The following is a 17,685-nucleotide window of genomic DNA, read 5'->3' on the forward strand; positions in this document are numbered from 1 at the left end:
ATTTCAATAATGACTATTATGCTACTGTATATATATGTATGAATTTTCTTTTTAATCCTAGTACTGAATATAATGTGTGTAAATATAATCAAGAATTAGAACAATGACTGTCTGTTCCTTGGTAGAAATGACTGAACTATATCGCCAGACTGGTCAGAATGCTTATCTTCACAGGCTGACCTTGGCTCTAGACGATGTGGGAAGGCTTGATAACGATACAGCCTTTGTACCAGTGTGAAGAAGAGACGGAACAGTTTAGAAAACGCTGACTTCATTTTCAGTGTATAACCTGTGATAAAATGTATAATGGGCAGTACTCACGAGAATAGTCGAGGGGGAACTGGGTCAGATGTTGGAGACGCTAAAACGGAGAATGAGGAGAATCCTCGCGGGGAAAAAGCTTAGACTTTTAAATTAGGACTATTTTTGTAGAATTCTCGGTGTCGAAGTTTGCGACTACAGACAATTATAATAATATAGTTATTGGCGGGGAAACTCAATCATTTCAATAGCGGGACACTAATTCATCTATTTGTATGTTTTCCTGAAAAAATACGGTCGCTAGTGAAAAAATACGGTCACTAATTTTACATTTACATTTAAGCCATTTAGCAGACGCTCTTTATCCAGAGCGACTTACAAATTGGTGCATTCACCTTATGACATCCAGTGGAACAGCCACTTTACAATAGTGCATCTAAATCTTTTAAGGGGGTGAGAAGGATTACTTTATCCTATCCTAGGTATTCCTTAAAGAGGTGGGGTTTCAGGTGTCTCCGGAAGGTGGTGATTGACTCCGCTGTCCTGGCGTCGTGAGGGAGTTTGTTCCACCATTGGGGGGCCAGAGCAGCGAACAGTTTTGACTGGGCTGAGCGGGAACTGTACTTCCTCAGTGGTAGGGAGGCGAGCAGGCCAGAGGTGGATGAACGCAGTGCCCTTGTTTGGGTGTAGGGCCTGATCAGAGCCTGGAGGTACTGGGGTGCCGTTCCCCTCACAGCTCCGTAGGCAAGCACCATGGTCTTGTAGCGGATGCGAGCTTCAACTGGAAGCCAGTAGAGAGAGCGGAGGAGTGGGGTGACGTGAGAGAACTTGGGAAGGTTGAACACCAGACGGGCTGCGGCGTTCTGGATGAGTTGTAGGGGTTTAATGGCACAGGCAGGGAGCCCAGCCAACAGCGAGTTGCAGTAATCCAGACGGGAGATGACAAGTGCCTGGATTAGGACCTGCGCGGCTTCCTGTGTGAGGCAGGGTCGTACTCTGCGGATGTTGTAGAGCATGAACCTACAGGAACGGGCCACCGCCTTGATGTTAGTTGAGAACGACAGGGTGTTGTCCAGGATCACGCCAAGGTTCTTAGCGCACTGGGAGGAGGACACAATGGTCAACCGTGATGGCGAGATCATGGAACGGGCAGTCCTTCCCCGGGAGGAAGAGCAGCTCCGTCTTGCCGAGGTTCAGCTTGAGGTGGTGATCCGTCATCCACACTGATATGTCTGCCAGACATGCAGAGATGCGATTCGCCACCTGGTCATCAGAAGGGGGAAAGGAGAAGATTAATTGTGTGTCGTCTGCATAGCAATGATAGGAGAGACCATGTGAGGTTATGACAGAGCCAAGTGACTTGGTGTATAGCGAGAATAGGAGAGGGCCTAGAACAGAGCCCTGGGGGACACCAGTGGTGAGAGCGCGTGGTGAGGAGACAGATTCTCGCCACGCCACCTGGTAGGAGCGACCTGTCAGGTAGGACGCAATCTTTGTATAAGATATGAACTGAACGTTTAATATGTTGTTTAGATTGAATTGAAAGAAGAATTCATTCAAAATAATGGTGAGACAATTTCCATGTAATACGCTATTTTGCCCAAAATGGTCTGCTAGAGTAATGTATTGAGATGGGAGTCGTATTTAAATAAATGTATCATAGAAGAGAAAGTCACCTAAACCTGGTTAAATGTAGGGAATAACGGAGAGATACGACACAGTTTTGTGCTACCAGGATGTTATATATTTTTTTAATGAATCGACTGACATACGATAAATTTAGCACAGAACATGGTACGTTTTAAATGTTAGGGTATAGAAAGTTGAGAAGTTTGGTTGGTTTTACTTTGTTGATAGAATTTAAAGCAGAACTCAATCTGAATAGGGAATATATATTTTACAGAGGCAGGCTGACTTGCGGCGTCATTTTACGTTGGCTACTCAACACCGTTCCTCAAATTATGACAGAGAAAATGGGTTGTGGCATTTAGAGGGAAAATGGGTTGTGGCATTTAGAGGGAAAATGGGTTGTGGCATTTAGAGGGAAAATGGGTTGTGGCATTTAGAGGGAAAATGGGTGCATTATAGCTTTGAGTGGCTAAAAGTTCCAAATACATTTTTTTAAGGTGCTGAATATCGTAAGGATAGTCTGAAAAGATGCTACAGCTAGCAACGGAATTGCTAGGCATTCCATTGGGCTATATTGGACTATAAAATAGGTAAGAATAGTTGAATGGTAAAAAGTTGTGATTGTTTTCCCGAGTATTGATTTTTGGTTAGGTAACGCCAGTGAATTCGAACAAGAAGTTAACGTATTCTAAAAACATGATCTATTTTCATTACGGGGAACAAGTATCTTAAAGGGACAGTGCACATTTATCACAGTGGTTTGAGTGTATGGCAGTATATAAAATATTTTGGGGCGACAATTTGAATGAGTTACATGAAACATCGAGGGATTTAAAACGAATGATGTGAAGGGATTATCATAATTATTAGGTTTCGTTGTTGTAGTAAACGTTTGGATTAAGGGGATTTCCCTGTTCCCAGAGACAAGATATCTTAAAGGGGTACACTCACATATGGAATATTAGGAGTTTTATTTTCTGAGTTTTAATTAGACAAGTGTATAATGTATTGGGAATAGAGTCATAATTAAAATGCTAAGTCAAAGACGAGACAGTTACTTAAATCAAATTATTTCTAAATAATAACGAAGAGACAATTACGATTTATGCCCATCGAAATGTTCTTATAAATTTAGCGAATTGAGAGATGAGAGATGTTGATTGATGTTGTAAATTCTAATTCAGGATTCAACAGATGTGATAAATTAGGTTTGGTTTATCGAACCCGTACTACTGATGCTGCAGACAGCCAACAATGATTTACTATTCATTGAAAGTCGTTGCGGATCGGCTCTAGGTTGAGCGCTTGTTGATGACATCACTCGCAAGGCACTTTTGTCGCCACGGAAATTATGTTTTGACTGGGGGTAACGGAGAAAATCGTTTGCTGATAAGTGTTTTGTTTATTTGGTTACTGGTTATGGTCTATTTTAGGGTTTGATTTAACTTAATCAAACACTGTATTCTGGTGTGTTTAAGTAGGATTCCTTATTCCGGGACGGATGGAAGTTATCTAAAATATGTAAGTTGAAGGAACCATGGGAGAATGCGTTTACATTTTTATTAAATATCTATTAAATTACGGATTTCTTACACTGAGAAATGTACAACATTTGCGGCAGAGGGAAAAAGTAATACATTGGATAATGTTATCTGGTTCATTGTATCTAAGGGTAGGTAGCATGTTCATTTAAGTAAACATATACATTGACGTTGTTTAAAACTTATGATTAATGATTTGAGGAAAAGGGGAATTATCATTAGGTTTAGTTTATAGTTCACTTTTGAGTTTCTGAATCGAAGTAGCATAGTGAATGCTAGTTGGGCGTTTTGAGTTCTTCTGGGAAAATTGATGTTTAGGTGTCTCACTTTTAGATGTTTCCTGGGATTAAAATCTTTGGGAGAGTGGGTGAGATTGAGGCCATAAACGACCAAACTGAAAAAGGCCTGGAAGTTTTGTTTATTAATTAAGGTTTGCAAATATATACACAAAACATTTGTTAGGACTATTTGTTTTAGTGCAAAGGTATTTTAAAGAGGCACGCTCACATATGGAACTTTATGAGTTTTTATTTTTTGAGTTTTAATTACACAAGTGCATTTTTTATTTATTTTAAGGATATGGAACATGAATATACAAGGGTGGTATGACCTATTGACCTTATCATGGCTATCTTTTGGGGTCTGATCAGCCTCAGGGGAGAGCCATTTGTATAATGAATTTGTGGTCATTTGGTTACTAATTTTAAGGTAAATGAATTATCATGGAGTTTTAGTTTGGGGCTAGAATTATTGTTTGAATCACTGATGAGAAAGTGTTTTGGGATTCTGTTTTACAATATTAGCTGTGAAGTTTTTGAATTGGCTATTATTGATTTGGTATTACAACAGAAAATAATCCTATTTATCATTGAGAATAAATAGGGGGAGATAAAACATGGACATGTTGCTACACACCACTACAGAACTCCTGAGTTGCGGTTTTATTCCATGGTAATGATGACTACCTGTTATGTTTTGGTGCAACCATTGTGCAACCAACTTCCTGTATTATTGTTACAGCATGCTAGACAGACTTTTGTATAGGGTTGTTACGACATCATGCTATGCCCAACCAAGGTGGTGGTGTGGCTACATGCTATGCCCAACCAAGGAAGAGTTTGGGCTCCACCGAGCCTTACAACCTCTCCACAGACACGACAGCAGCAACAGCCCCCCCCCCCCGGTCACCCCACAGACCATTCAGGAACTCTCTTTTCCCCTTCTCTCTTTTCCCCTTCTCTCTTTTCCCCTTCTCTCTTTTCCCCTTCTCTCTTGTCCCCTTCTCTCTTGTCCCCTTCTCTCTTGTCCCCTTCTCTCTTTTCCCCTTCTCTCTTTTCCCCTTCTCTCTTTTCCCCTTCTCTCTTTTCCCCTTCTCTCTTTTCCCCTTCTCTCTCTTGTCCCCTTCTCTCTTGTCCCCTTCTCTTTGTCTTCTCTTGTCCCCTTCTCTCTTGTCCCCCCTTCTCTCTTGTCCCTTCTCTCTTCTACCCTTCTCTCTTGTCCCCTTCTCTCTTGTCCCCTTCTCTCTTTTCCCCTTCTCTCTTTTCCCCTTCTCTCTTGTCCCCTTCTCTCTTGTCCCCTTCTCTCTTGTCCCCTTCTCTCTTGTCCCCTTCTCTCTTGTCCCCTTCTCTCTTGTCCCCTTCTCTCTTGTCCCCTTCTCTCTTGTCCCCTTCTCTCTTGTCCCCTTCTCTCTTGTCCCCTTCTCTCTTGTCCCCTTCTCTCTTTTCCCCTTCTCTCTTTTCCCCTTCTCTCTCCCCTTCTCTCTTGTCCCTTCTCTCTTGTCCCCTTCTCTCTTGTCCCCTTCTCTCTTGTCCCCTTCTCTCTTGTCCCCTTCTCTCTTGTCCCCTTCTCTCTTGTCCCCTTCTCTCTTGTCCCCTTCTCTCTTGTCCCCTTCTCTCTTGTCCCCTTCTCTCTTCTCCCCTTCTCTCTTGTCCCCTTCTCTCTTGTCCCCTTCTCTCTTGTTCCCCTTCTCTTGTCCTTCTTCCCCCTTCTCTCTTGTCCCTTCTCTCTTGTCCTTCTCTCTTCTACCCCTTCTCTCTTGTCCCCTTCTCTCTTGTCCCCTTCTCTCTTGTCCCCTTCTCTCTTGTCCCCTTCTCTCTTGTCCCTTCTCTCTTGTCCCCTTCTCTCTTGTCCCCTTCTCTCTTCTACCCCTTCTCTCTTGTCCCCTTCTCTCTTGTCCCCTTCTCTCTTGTCCCCTTCTCTCTTGTCCCCTTCTCTCTTCTACCCCTTCTCTCTTGTCCCCTTCTCTCTTGTCCCCTTCTCTCTTCTCCCCCTTCTCTCTTGTCCCCTTCTCTCTTGTCCCCTTCTCTCTTGTCCCCTTCTCTCTTGTCCCCTTCTCTCTTCTACCCCTTCTCTCTTGTCCCCTTCTCTCTTGTCCCCTTCTCTCTTGTCCCCTTCTCTCTTGTCCCCTTCTCTCTTCTCTTGTTTGCCCCCTTCTCTCTTGTCCCCTTCTCTCTTGTCCCCTTCTCTCTTGTCCCCTTCTCTCTTGTCCCCTTCTCTCTTGTCCCCTTTGTCCCCTTCTTGTCCCCTTCTCTCTTCTCCCCTTCTCTCTTGTCCCCTTCTCTCTTGTCCCCTTCTCTCTTGTCCCCTTCTCTCTTGTCCCCTTCTCTCTTCTACTCCTTGTCCCCTTCTCTCTTGTCCCCTTCTCTCTTGTCCCCTTCTCTCTTGTCCCCTTCTCTCTTGTCCCCTTCTCTCTTGTCCCCTTCTCTCTTGTCCCCTTCTCTCTTGTCCCCTTCTCTCTTGTCCCCTTCTCTCTTGTCCCCTTCTCTCTTGTCCCCTTCTCTCTTGTCCCCTTCTCTCTTGTCCCCTTCTCTCTTGTCCCCTTCTCTCTTGTCCCCTTCTCTCTTGTCCCCTTCTCTCTTGTCCCCTTCTCTCTTGTCCCTTCTCTCTTGTCCCTTCTCTCTTGTCCCTTCTCTCTTGTCCCCTTCTCTTGTCCCTTCTTCTCTTGTCCCCTTCTCTCTTGTCCCCTTCTCTTGTCCCCTTCTCTTGTCCCCTTCTCTCTTGTCCCCTTCTCTCTTGTCCCCTTCTCTCTTGTCCCTTCTCTCTTGTCCCCTTCTCTCTTGTCCCCTTCTCTCTTGTCCCCTTCTCTCTTGTCCCCTTCTCTCTTGTCCCCTTCTCTTTGTCCCCTTCTCTCTTGTCCCCTTCTCTCTTGTCCCCTTCTCTCTTGTCCCCTCTCTCCTTGTCCCCTTCTCTCTTGTCCCCTTCTCTCTTGTCCCCTTCTCTCTTGTCCCCTTCTCTCTTGTCCCCTTCTCTCTTGTCCCCTTCTCTCTTGTCCCCTTCTCTCTTGTCCCTTTGTCCCCTTCTCTTTGTCCCCTTCTCTCTTGTCCCCTTCTCTCTTTGTCCCTTCTCTCTTGTCCCCTTCTCTCTTGTCCCCTTCTCTCTTGTCCCCTTCTCTCTTGTCCCCTTCTCTCTTGTCCCCTTCTCTCTTGTCCCCTTCCTCTTGTCCTTCTCTCTTGTCCCCTTCTCTCTTGTCCCCTTCTCTCTTGTCCCCTTCTCTCTTGTCCCTTCTCTCCCCTTCTCTTTGTCCCCTTCTCTCTTGTCCCCTTCTCTCTTGTCCCCTTCTCTCTTGTCCCCTTCTCTCTTGTCCTTCTCTCTTGTCCCCTTCTCTCTTGTCCTTGTCCCCTTCTCTCTTGTCCCCTTCTCTCTTGTCCCCTTCTCTCTTGTCCCTTCTCTCTTGTCCCCTTCTCTCTTTTCCCCTTCTCTCTTGTCCCCTTCTCTCTTGTCCCCTTCTCTCTTTTCCCCTTCTCTCTTTTCCCCTTCTCTCTTGTCCCCTTCTCTCTTGTCCCTTCTCTCTTGTCCCCTTCTCTCTTCTCCCTTCTCTTGTCCCCTTCTCTCTTGTCCCCTTCTCTCTTGTCCTTCTCTCTTGTCCCCTTCTCTCTTGTCCTTCTCTCTTGTCCCCTTCTCTCTTTCTCCCCTTCTCTCTTGTCCCCTTCTCTCTTGTCCCCTTCTCTCTTGTCCCCTTCTCTCTTGTCCTTCTCTCTTGTCCCCTTCTCTCTTGTCCCCTTCTCTCTTGTCCCCTTCTCTCTTGTCCCCTTCTCTCTTGTCCCCTTCTCTCTTGTCCCCTTCTCTCTTGTCCCCTTCTCTCTTTTCCCCTTCTCTCTTTTCCCCTTCTCTCTTTTCCCCTTCTCTCTTTCTCCCCTTCTTCCTTGTCCCCTCTCTCTTGTCCCCTTCTATCTTTCTCCGCTTCTCTCTTTCTCCCCTTCTCTCTTTGTCCCTTTCTCTCTTTGTCCCCTTCTCTCTTTGTCCCCTTCTCTCTTCGTCCCCTTCTCTCTTGCCCTGTCCTAGTAGTTCAGTGTACAAGGTTGATGTACTTGTACACTGTTCTCCTATGTAATGGTGTATAATATTTAATATAATATTTTTTTCCATTTAGTGTACTTTGGTACTTGGTGTGTAGTAGCACAACTTAACTTGTGTCATGTACTTGGTATGCGTAGTATGTACTTTGTATGCGTAGTAGTAAAGTGTGGTTATATTCAGTATGCGGGTTGTGTCGTTGTCAGTAGTATGTAGAGTAAGTGTTCTGTATTCCAGGGTGACTGTCTGCTGAGGGATTGTTGCTTGTTTAATAATTCTCTCAAATAAAGGATCAAAGGTCCCTGCCATAGTCAACCTCCTGCATTTCATTACAACTACACACACACAGAATACACACACACACACACATACTGTACACTCCTAATCCTCTCACACACTCATCAGTAATACCATCCATTATGTACAATATTCTTTTGATTCAGTTGGGAGATGTTGTTAATTGTATATATTTTACATTGCTGTATTATTGAATCACTCAACATGCTGTTATCTTCCATAGTGAGAATGGATTAGTTTCATAGAGTTAACATAGCACAGTCGTCCTGACTCCACATCCGTCTTCCTGGACTGCACACTACATCAACAACAGAACAGAACACACACCTAGCGTCAGGCTGGACATGGGCTGTCTGACAAGACATTCCCCTAGTCCTCCTCTCTCTACTGTCTGTTTCTGTGTTCCTATAATATCATTGTTTTCTGCCCTGGCCCCTGTCTCTATCATAGTGCCAGGTTGTGTGTTTGTGTTCTACACGGCCCTGTATTTGATTCTTCCTGTTTCACTTTGTTCTCTCAATGATTGGCTGCTCTGACATTCTACTCTGTGACACTGTTCTAAAGCACTTCCATGATTCTCTGTGCTGTCACAGCTACCCTGGCTCACAGTTGGCGCAGAGCATCCTGGGTATAATTAGGGTGTACCACCTCCTCCAAGGTCTGGGGGGGTGAGATATTGAGGGGAGAAGGAAGGAAAGGTTGACAGTGTTTGACACCGTTGGCACACACCCTCTCTGTAATTGCCAGGGCATACATCAACTGAGCTGAGGATAGAGGAGGATGATGGGACACGGGAGAGGAAGAGTCTGAGATGAGGAGAAGAGAGAGACAGCGATGGGTGGGGAAAGAGGGATTGATATGCAAAGGGGGAAGGGGAGGAAGAGAAGAGGTAGTTTGACAACCTGTGAGCAGCTTTAGACAGGAGAGGTGTCACAGTGACTGACACTCACTACAGGTGGTACACCCCTATGTGAACACACTGCTGTCACTGCCTGTGCACACACACACCCTGCAGTACGCCAAAGTAAACATACCACTGTGTTTGTGTGGGGGGGTTGGGTTGGAGAGCCGATACATGTAATAGAGCTATGCATCGTGACCTGAGGGGTTGAACACAAACACACAGGGGATCAATATTGTGTGTGTGTGTCCTGTTTGAGTAGCCCAGATCGATGGGTCCTGTCTTGTAGATTGATCTCTAATACTCTGCGGCATTTATTGATTAGGAATCAGCTTAGTGAAGAGCTGTCTCAGTGCTGTCCCTGTGTTGAAACCGACAGCATCTCTCTACTAGCTGTCGACCGATTATGATTTTTCAACGCCGATACCGATTTATTGTAGGACCAAAAAACCCGATACCGATTAATCGGCCAACATTTTTAATTTGTATTTTTATATATATAGATATAGATATATATTTGATGACAATTACAACAATACTGAATGAACAATGAACACTTATTTTAACGTAATATAATACATCAATATAATGCATCAATAAAATCTATTTAGTCTCAAATAAATAATGAAACGTGTTCAATTTGGTTTAAATAATGCAAAAACAAAGTGTTGGAGAAGAAAGTGAAAGTGCAATATGTGCCATGTAAGAAAGCTAACGTTTCAGTTCCTTGCTCAGAACATGAGAACATATGAAGAAAGCTGGTGATTCCTTTTAACATGAGTCTTCAATATTCCCAGGTAGGATGTTTTAGGTTGTGGTTATTATAGGAATTATAGGACTATTTCCCTCTATACCATTTGTATTTCATATACCTTTGACTATTGGATGTTCTCATAGGTACTTTAGTATTGCCAGTGTAACAGTATAGCTTCCATACCTCTCCTCGCTCCTACGGGGCGGCAGGGTAGCCTAGTGGTTAGAGCGTTGGACTAGTAACCGGAAGGTTGCAAGTTCAAACCCGCGAGCCGACAAGGTACAAATCTGTCGTTCTGCCCCTGAACAGGCAGTTATTGAAAATAAGAATTTGTTCTTAACTGACTTGCCTGGTTAAATAAAGGTAAAATGAAAAAAAAAAAAAAAATACCTGGGCTCGAACCAGGAACGACAACAGCCACCCTCGACACAGCGTTATCGATGCAGAGCAAGAGGAACAACCACTCAGAGCAAGTGACACGCTATTAGCTAGAAACGCTATTAGTGTTATTCTTTCAGTGAAATACGGAACCGTTCCGTATTTTATCTAACGGGTGGCATCCATAAGTCTAAATATTCCTGTTACATTGCACAACCTTCAATGTTATTTCGTAATTACATAGAATTCTGGCAAATTAGTTTGCAAAGAGCCAGGCGGCCCAAACTGATGCATGTACCCTGACTCTGCGTGCAATGAACGCAAGAGAAGTGACACAATTTCACCTGGTTAATATTGCCTGCTGACCTGGATTTCTTTTAACTAAATATGCAGGTTTAAAAATATATACTTCTGTGTATTGATTTTAAGAAAGGCATTTATGTTTATGGTTAGGTACATTCGTGCAACAATTTTTTTTCGCAAATGCGCTTTTGTTAAATCATCCCCCGTTTGGCGAAGTTGGGTGTCTACGGAACATCTCTACTAACAGTGTTGAAGTCTACGGCACCTCTCTACTAACAGTGTTGAAGTCTACGGCACCTCTCTACTAACAGTGTTGAAGTCTACGGCACCTCTCTACTAACAGTGTTGAAGTCTACGGCACCTCTCTACTAACAGTGTTGAAGTCTACGGCACCTCTCTACTAACAGTGTTGAAGTCTACGGAACATCTCTACTAACAGTGTTGAAGTCTACGGAACATCTCTACTAACAGTGTTGAAGTCTACGGAACATCTCTACTAACAGTGTTGAAGTCTACGGCACCTCTCTACTAACTGTGTTGAAGTCTACGGCACCTCTCTACTAACAGTGTTGAAGTCTACGGAACATCTCTACTAACAGTGTTGAAGTCTACGGAACATCTCTACTAACAGTGTTGAAGTCTACGGAACATCTCTACTAACAGTGTTGAAGTCTATGGCACCTCTCTACTAACTGTGTTGAAGTCTACGGCACCTCTCTACTAACAGTGTTGAAGTCTACGGCACCTCTCTACTAACAGTGTTGAAGTCTACGGCACCTCTCTACTAACAGTGTTGAAGTCTACGGCACCTCTCTACTAACAGTGTTGAAGTCTATGGCACCTCTCTACTAACAGTGTTGAAGTCTATGGCACCTCTCTACTAACAGTGTTGAAGTCTACGGCACCTCTCTACTAACAGTGTTGAAGTCTCGGCACCTCTCTACTAACAGTGTTGAAGTCTACGGCACCTCTCTACTAACAGTGTTGAAGTCTACGGCACCTCTCTACTAACAGTGTTGAAGTCTACGGCACCTCTCTACTAACAGTGTTGAAGTCTACGGCACCTCTCTACTAACAGTGTTGAAGTCTACGGCACCTCTCTACTAACAGTGTTGAAGTCTACGGCACCTCTCTACTAACAGTGTTGAAGTCTACGGCACCTCTCTACTAACAGTGTTGAAGTCTACGGCACCTCTCTACTAACAGTGTTGAAGTCTACGGCACCTCTCTACTAACAGTGTTGAAGTCTATGGCACCTCTCTACTAACAGTGTTGAAGTCTACGGCACCTCTCTACTAACAGTGTTGAAGTCTACGGCACCTCTCTACTAACAGTGTTGAAGTCTACGGCACCTCTCTACTAACAGTGTTGAAGTCTACGGCACCTCTCTACTAACAGTGTTGAAGTCTCGGCACCTCTCTACTAACAGTGTTGAAGTCTATGGCACCTCTCTACTAACAGTGTTGAAGTCTACGGCACCTCTCTACTAACAGTGTTGAAGTCTCGGCACCTCTCTACTAACAGTGTTGAAGTCTACGGCACCTCTCTACTAACAGTGTTGAAGTCTACGGCACCTCTCTACTAACAGTGTTGAAGTCTACGGCACCTCTCTACTAACAGTGTTGAAGTCTACGGCACCTCTCTACTAACAGTGTTGAAGTCTACGGCACCTCTCTACTAACAGTGTTGAAGTCTACGGAACATCTCTACTAACAGTGTTGAAGTCTACGGCACCTCTCTACTAACAGTGTTGAAGTCTACGGCACCTCTCTACTAACAGTGTTGAAGTCTACGGAACATCTCTACTAACAGTGTTGAAGTCTACGGCACCTCTCTACTAACAATGTTGAAGTCTACGGCACCTCTCTACTAACAGTGTTGAAGTCTACGGCACCTCTCTACTAACAGTGTTGAAGTCTACGGCACCTCTCTACTAACAGTGTTGAAGTCTACGGCACCTCTAACTGTGTTGATGGAAATCCTTCCTGAAACACATATTGCTCACACTAACCATTTTCTGTCCCCTCCTTTTCTCTCTCTCTCTCTCTGATGCTCCACTCTTTTCTTTTCTCTGTTCACCTACTTAACTTGAGAGCCCCCCCCTCTCTCTCCATGCTATTCTCTCTCCTTTTCCCCCTCCACTCACTCCTTGCACTTGTCCTCTCTCCCTCCCTCGCTCTGTCGCTCCCCTATAAAGACTTCCACTGACGGACATGAACTTGCCCGCCGAGACACACATCCTGTCTTTTATTTCTCTTTTTCTCTTTCTTTCCCTGCCCCCCTCATCCCCCCCCCTCATGTGCTCAGTGTGGAGTGGAGACCAATTAAAGTCCATCTCCTCCTCCTCTCTTTCTCGACCTCATCCTCTCTACTGTACCCTGCTCACTCTTGATCTCTTTCTCAATTTCTATTCAAGGGGCTTTATTGCCATGGGAAACATATGTTTACATTGCCAAAAGAAGTGAAGTAGATGATAAACAATAAAAAAATGAACAGTAAACATTACACTCACAGAAGCTCTGTCTCTCTCTCATCTGTCTACAGCCAGACTCTCCTGGGTCGCTAATTAAAACTCAACTCTTTTGTCTCTACTTTCTTTTCTCCTCCCCTCATCGTCCAACTTTAACTGACTTTCTCTCTTTTTCCTGTCTTTCTTATTATTCTCTCTCCACTAGTAGAGGACTGTTAGATATGCTGCTTCTCTCTCCACTAGTAGAGGACTGTTAGATATGCTGCTTCTCTCTCCACTAGTGGAGGACTGTTAGATATGCTGCTTCTCTCTCCACTAGTGGATGACTGTTAGATATGCTGCTTCTCTCTCCACTAGTAGAGGACTGTTAGATATGCTGCTTCTCTCTCCACTAGTAGAGGACTGTTAGATATGCTGCTTCTCTCTCCACTAGTAGAGGACTGTTAGATATGCTGCTTCTCTCTCCACTAGTGGATGACTGTTAGATATGCTGCTTCTCTCTCCACTAGTAGAGGACTGTTAGATATGCTGCTTCTCTCTCCACTAGTAGAGGACTGTTAGATATGCTGCTTCTCTCTCCACTAGTGGAGGACTGTTAGATATGCTGCTTCTCTCTCCACTAGTAGAGGACTGTTAGATATGCTGCTTCTCTCTCCACTAGTGGAGGACTGTTAGATATGCTGCTTCTCTCTCCACTAGTAGAGGACTGTTAGATATGCTGCTTCTCTCTCTGCTAGTGGAGGACTGTTAGATATGCTGCTTCTCTCTCCACTAGTGGAGGACTGTTAGATATGCTGCTTCTCTCTCCACTAGTGGATGACTGTTAGATATGCTGCTTCTCTCTCCACTAGTGGATGACTGTTAGATATGCTGCTTCTCTCTCCACTAGTGGATGACTAGTGGATGACTGTTAGATATGCTGCTTCTCTCTCCGCTAGTGGAGGACTGTTAGATATGCTGCTTCTCTCTCCACTAGTGGATGACTGTTAGATATGCTGCTTCTCTCTCCACTAGTGGAGGACTGTTAGATATGCTGCTTCTCTCTCCGCTAGTGGAGGACTGTTAGATATGCTGCTTCTCTCTCCGCTAGTGGAGGACTGTTAGATATGCTGCTTCTCTCTCCACTAGTGGAGGACTGATAGATATGCTGCTTCTCTCTCCACTAGTAGAGGACTGTTAGATATGCTGCTTCTCTCTCCACTAGTGGAGGACTGTTAGATATGCTGCTTCTCTCTCCACTAGTGGAGGACTGTTAGATATGCTGCTTCTCTCTCCACTAGTAGAGGACTGTTAGATATGCTGCTTCTCTCTCCACTAGTAGAGGACTGTTAGATATGCTGCTTCTCTCTCCACTAGTGGAGGACTGTTATATTAGGCTGTGTCACCTCAATTCACTGAGGCCCTTCGACACCGTACTGCTTATGTCTGGCCCCATGTTGTTATTCCCAGAACCAGCCAGCCTTGACTGGAGGCCCTAGTGTGTGTCAGAGTCAAGTCCATATTGTTCTCTTCCGACTCCCTTTTTCTCCTTAATGAGCATTGTTGGGCCTCTCTCGTTCTCTCTCTCTCGTTCTCTCTCTCTCGTTCTCTCTCTCTCGTTCTCTCTCTCTCGTTCTCTCTCTCTCGTTCTCTCTCTCTCGTTCTCTCTCTCTCGTTCTCTCTCTCGTTCTCTCTCTCGTTCTCTCTCTCTCTCTCGTTCTCTCTCTCGTTCTCTCTCTCTCGTTCTCTCTCTCTCGTTCTCTCTCTCTCTCTCTCTCTCTTCTCTCTCTCTCTCTCTCGTTCTCTCTCTCTCTCTCGTTCTCTCTCTCTCGTTCTCTCTCTCTCTCGTTCTCTCTCTCTCTCGTTCTCTCTCTCTCTCTCGTTCTCTCTCTCGTTCTCTCTCGTTCTCTCTCTCGTTCTCTCTCTCGTTCTCTCTCGTTCTCTCTCTCGTTCTCTCTCTCGTTCTCTCTCTCGTTCTCTCTCTCTCTCTCTCTCTCGTTCTCTCTTTCTCTCTCTCTCGTTCTCTCGTTCTCTCTCTCTCGTTCTCTTCTCTCTCTCTCGTTCTCTCTCTCTCTCTCGTTCTCTCTCTCTCTCGTTCTCTCTCTCTCTCTCTCGTTCTCTCTCTCTCTCGTTCTCTCTCTCTCTCTCGTTCTCTCTCTCTCTTTCTCTCTCTCTCTCTCTCTCTCTCTCGTTCTCTCTCTCTCTCTCGTTCTCTCTCTCTCTCTCGTTCTCTCTCTCTCTCTCTCTCTCTCTCGTTCTCTCTCTCGTTCTCTCTCTCTCTCTCTCGCTCTCTCTCGTTCTCTCGTTCTCTCTCTCTCTCTCTCTCTCTCTCTCTCGTTCTCTCTCTCGTTCTCTCTCTCGTTCTCTCTCTCGTTCTCTCTCTCGTTCTCTCTCTCGTTCTCTCTCTCGTTCTCTCTCTCGTTCTCTCTCTCGTTCTCTCTCTCGTTCTCTCTCTCTCTCGTTCTCTCTCTCTCTCGTTCTCTCTCGTTCTCTCTCTCTCTCTCTCGTTCTCTCTCTCTCTCTCGTTCTCTCTCTCTCTCTCGTTCTCTCTCTCTCTCGTTCTCTCTCGTTCTCTCTCGTTCTCTCTCGTTCTCTCTCTCTCTCGTTCTCTCTCTCTCTCTCGTTCTCTCTCTCTCTCGTTCTCTCTCTCTCTCGTTCTCTCTCTCTCGTTCTCTCTCTCTCTCGTTCTCTGTCTCTCTCGTTCTCTCTCTCTCTCGTTCTCTCTCTCTCTCTCTCTCATTCTCTCTCTCTCTCTCGTTCTCTCTCTCTCTCTCGTTCTCTCTCTCTCTTGTTCTCTCTCTTGTTCTCTCTCTCGTTCTCTCTCTCGTTCTCTCTCTCGTTCTCTCTCTCGTTCTCTCTCTCGTTCTCTCTCGTTCTGTCTCTCTCTCTCTCGTTCTGTCTCTCGTTCTGTCTCTCTCTCTCTCGTTCTGTCTCTCTCTCTCTCGTTCTGTCTCTCTCTCTCTCGTTCTGTCTCTCTCTCTCTCTCGTTCTGTCTCTCTCTCTCTCGTTCTGTCTCTCTCTCTCTCGTTCTGTCTCTCTCTCTCTCTCTTCTCTCTCTCTCTCTCGTTTTCTCTCTCTCTCGTTTTCTCTCTCTCTCTCGTTTTCTCTCTCTCTCTCGTTCTCTCTCTCTCGTTCTCTCTCTCTCTCGTTCTCTCTCTCTCTCGTTCTCTCTCTCTCTCGTTCTCTCTCTCTCTCGTTCTCTCTCTCTCTCGTTCTCTCTCTCTCTCTCGTTCTCTCTCTCTCTCTCTCTCTCGTTCTCTCTCTCTCGTTCTCTCTCTCGTTCTCTCTCTCTCTCGTTCTCTCTCTCTCTCGTTCTCTCTCTCTCTCTCTCTCTCTAGTTCTCTCTCTCTCTAGTTCTCTCTCTCTCTCGTTCTCTCTCTCTCTCGTTCTCTCTCTCTCTCGTTCTCTCTCTCTCTCGTTCTCTCTCTCTCTCTCGTTCTCTCTCTCTCTCGTTCTCTCTCGTTCTCTCTCGTTCTCTCTCGTTCTCTCTCTCTCGTTCTCTCTCGTTCTCTCTCTCTCTCTCTCGTTCTCTCTCTCTCTCTCTCTCTCTAGTTCTCTCTCTCTCTCGTTCTCTGTCTCTCTAGTTCTCTCTCTCTCTCTCTCGTTCTGTCTCTCTCGTTCTCTCTCTCGTTCTGTCTCTCTCGTTCTCTCTCTCGTTCTCTCTCTCTCTCTCTTCTTCTCTCTCGTTCTGTCACTCTCTCTCTCGTTCTGTCTCTCGTTCTGTCACTCTCTCTCTCGTTCTGTCTCTCGTTCTGTCTCGTTCTGTCTGTCTCTCTCTCTTCTGTCTCTCTCTCTCGTTCTGTCTCTCTCTCTCTCGTTCTCTCTCTCGTTTTCTCTCTCTCTCGTTCTGTCTCTCTCTCTCTCGTTCTGTCTCTCTCTTCTCTCTTCTCTCGTTCTCTCTCTCTCTCTCTGTTCTTCTCTCTCTCTCTCGTTCTCTCTCTCTCTCGTTCTCTCTCTCTCTCGTTCTCTCTTTCTCTCTCGTTCTCTCTTCTCTCTCGTTCTCTCTCTCTCTCGTTTCTTCTCTCTCTCTCGTTCTCTTCTCTCTTCTCGGTTCTCTCTTCTCTCTTCGTTTCTCTCTCTCTCTCGTTCTCTCTCTCTCTCTCTCTCTCTCTCTCTCTCTTCTCTCTCTCTCTTCTCTCTCGTTCTCTCTCTCTCGTTCTCTCTCTCTCGTTCTCTCTCTTCTTCTCGTTCTCTCTCTCTCTTGTTCTCTCTCTCTCTCGTTCTCTCTCTCGTTCTCTCTTCGTTCTCTCTCTCGTTCTCTCTCTCGTTCTCTCTCTTGTTCTCTCTCTCTCTCGTTCTCTCTTCTTCTCGTTCTCTCTCTCTCTGTTCTCTCTCTCTCTCTCGTCTCCTCTCTCTCGTTCTCTCTCTCTCTCGTTCTCTCTCTCTGTCTTCTCTTTCTCTCTCGTTCTTATCTCTCTCTTCTCTGTCGTTCTCTCTTCTCGTTTGTCTCTCTCTCTCGTTTTCTTCTCGTTCTCTCTCGTTTCTCTTCTTGTTCTCTTCTCTCTTCGTTTTCTCTTCTCTTCGTTCTCTTCTCTTCTTCTCTCTTCGTTCTCTCTTCTTCTCTTTTCTCGTTCTCTCTCTCGTTTCTTCTCTCTGTTTCTCTCTCGTTCTTCTTCTCGTTTTCTCTCTCTTCTCTCTTCTCTTTCTCTCTCTCGTTCTCTCTCTCGTTCTCTCTCTCTCCTCGTTCTCTCTCTCTCGTTCTTCTCTCTATTGCTTTCTCTCTCTCTTCTCGTTCTCTCTCTTCTTCTGTTTCTTCTTCTTCTCTCTTCGTTCTCTTCTCTCGTTTTCTTCTCTCGTCTCTTCTCTTCTCTCGTTCTCTCGTTCTCTCTCGTTCTCTCTCTGTTCTCTCTTTGTTTTCTCTTCGTTTTCTCTCTCTTCT

The sequence above is a fragment of the Oncorhynchus keta genome, chromosome 34 (assembly GCF_023373465.1).
Source record: "Oncorhynchus keta strain PuntledgeMale-10-30-2019 chromosome 34, Oket_V2, whole genome shotgun sequence".
Taxonomy (NCBI): domain Eukaryota; kingdom Metazoa; phylum Chordata; class Actinopteri; order Salmoniformes; family Salmonidae; genus Oncorhynchus; species Oncorhynchus keta.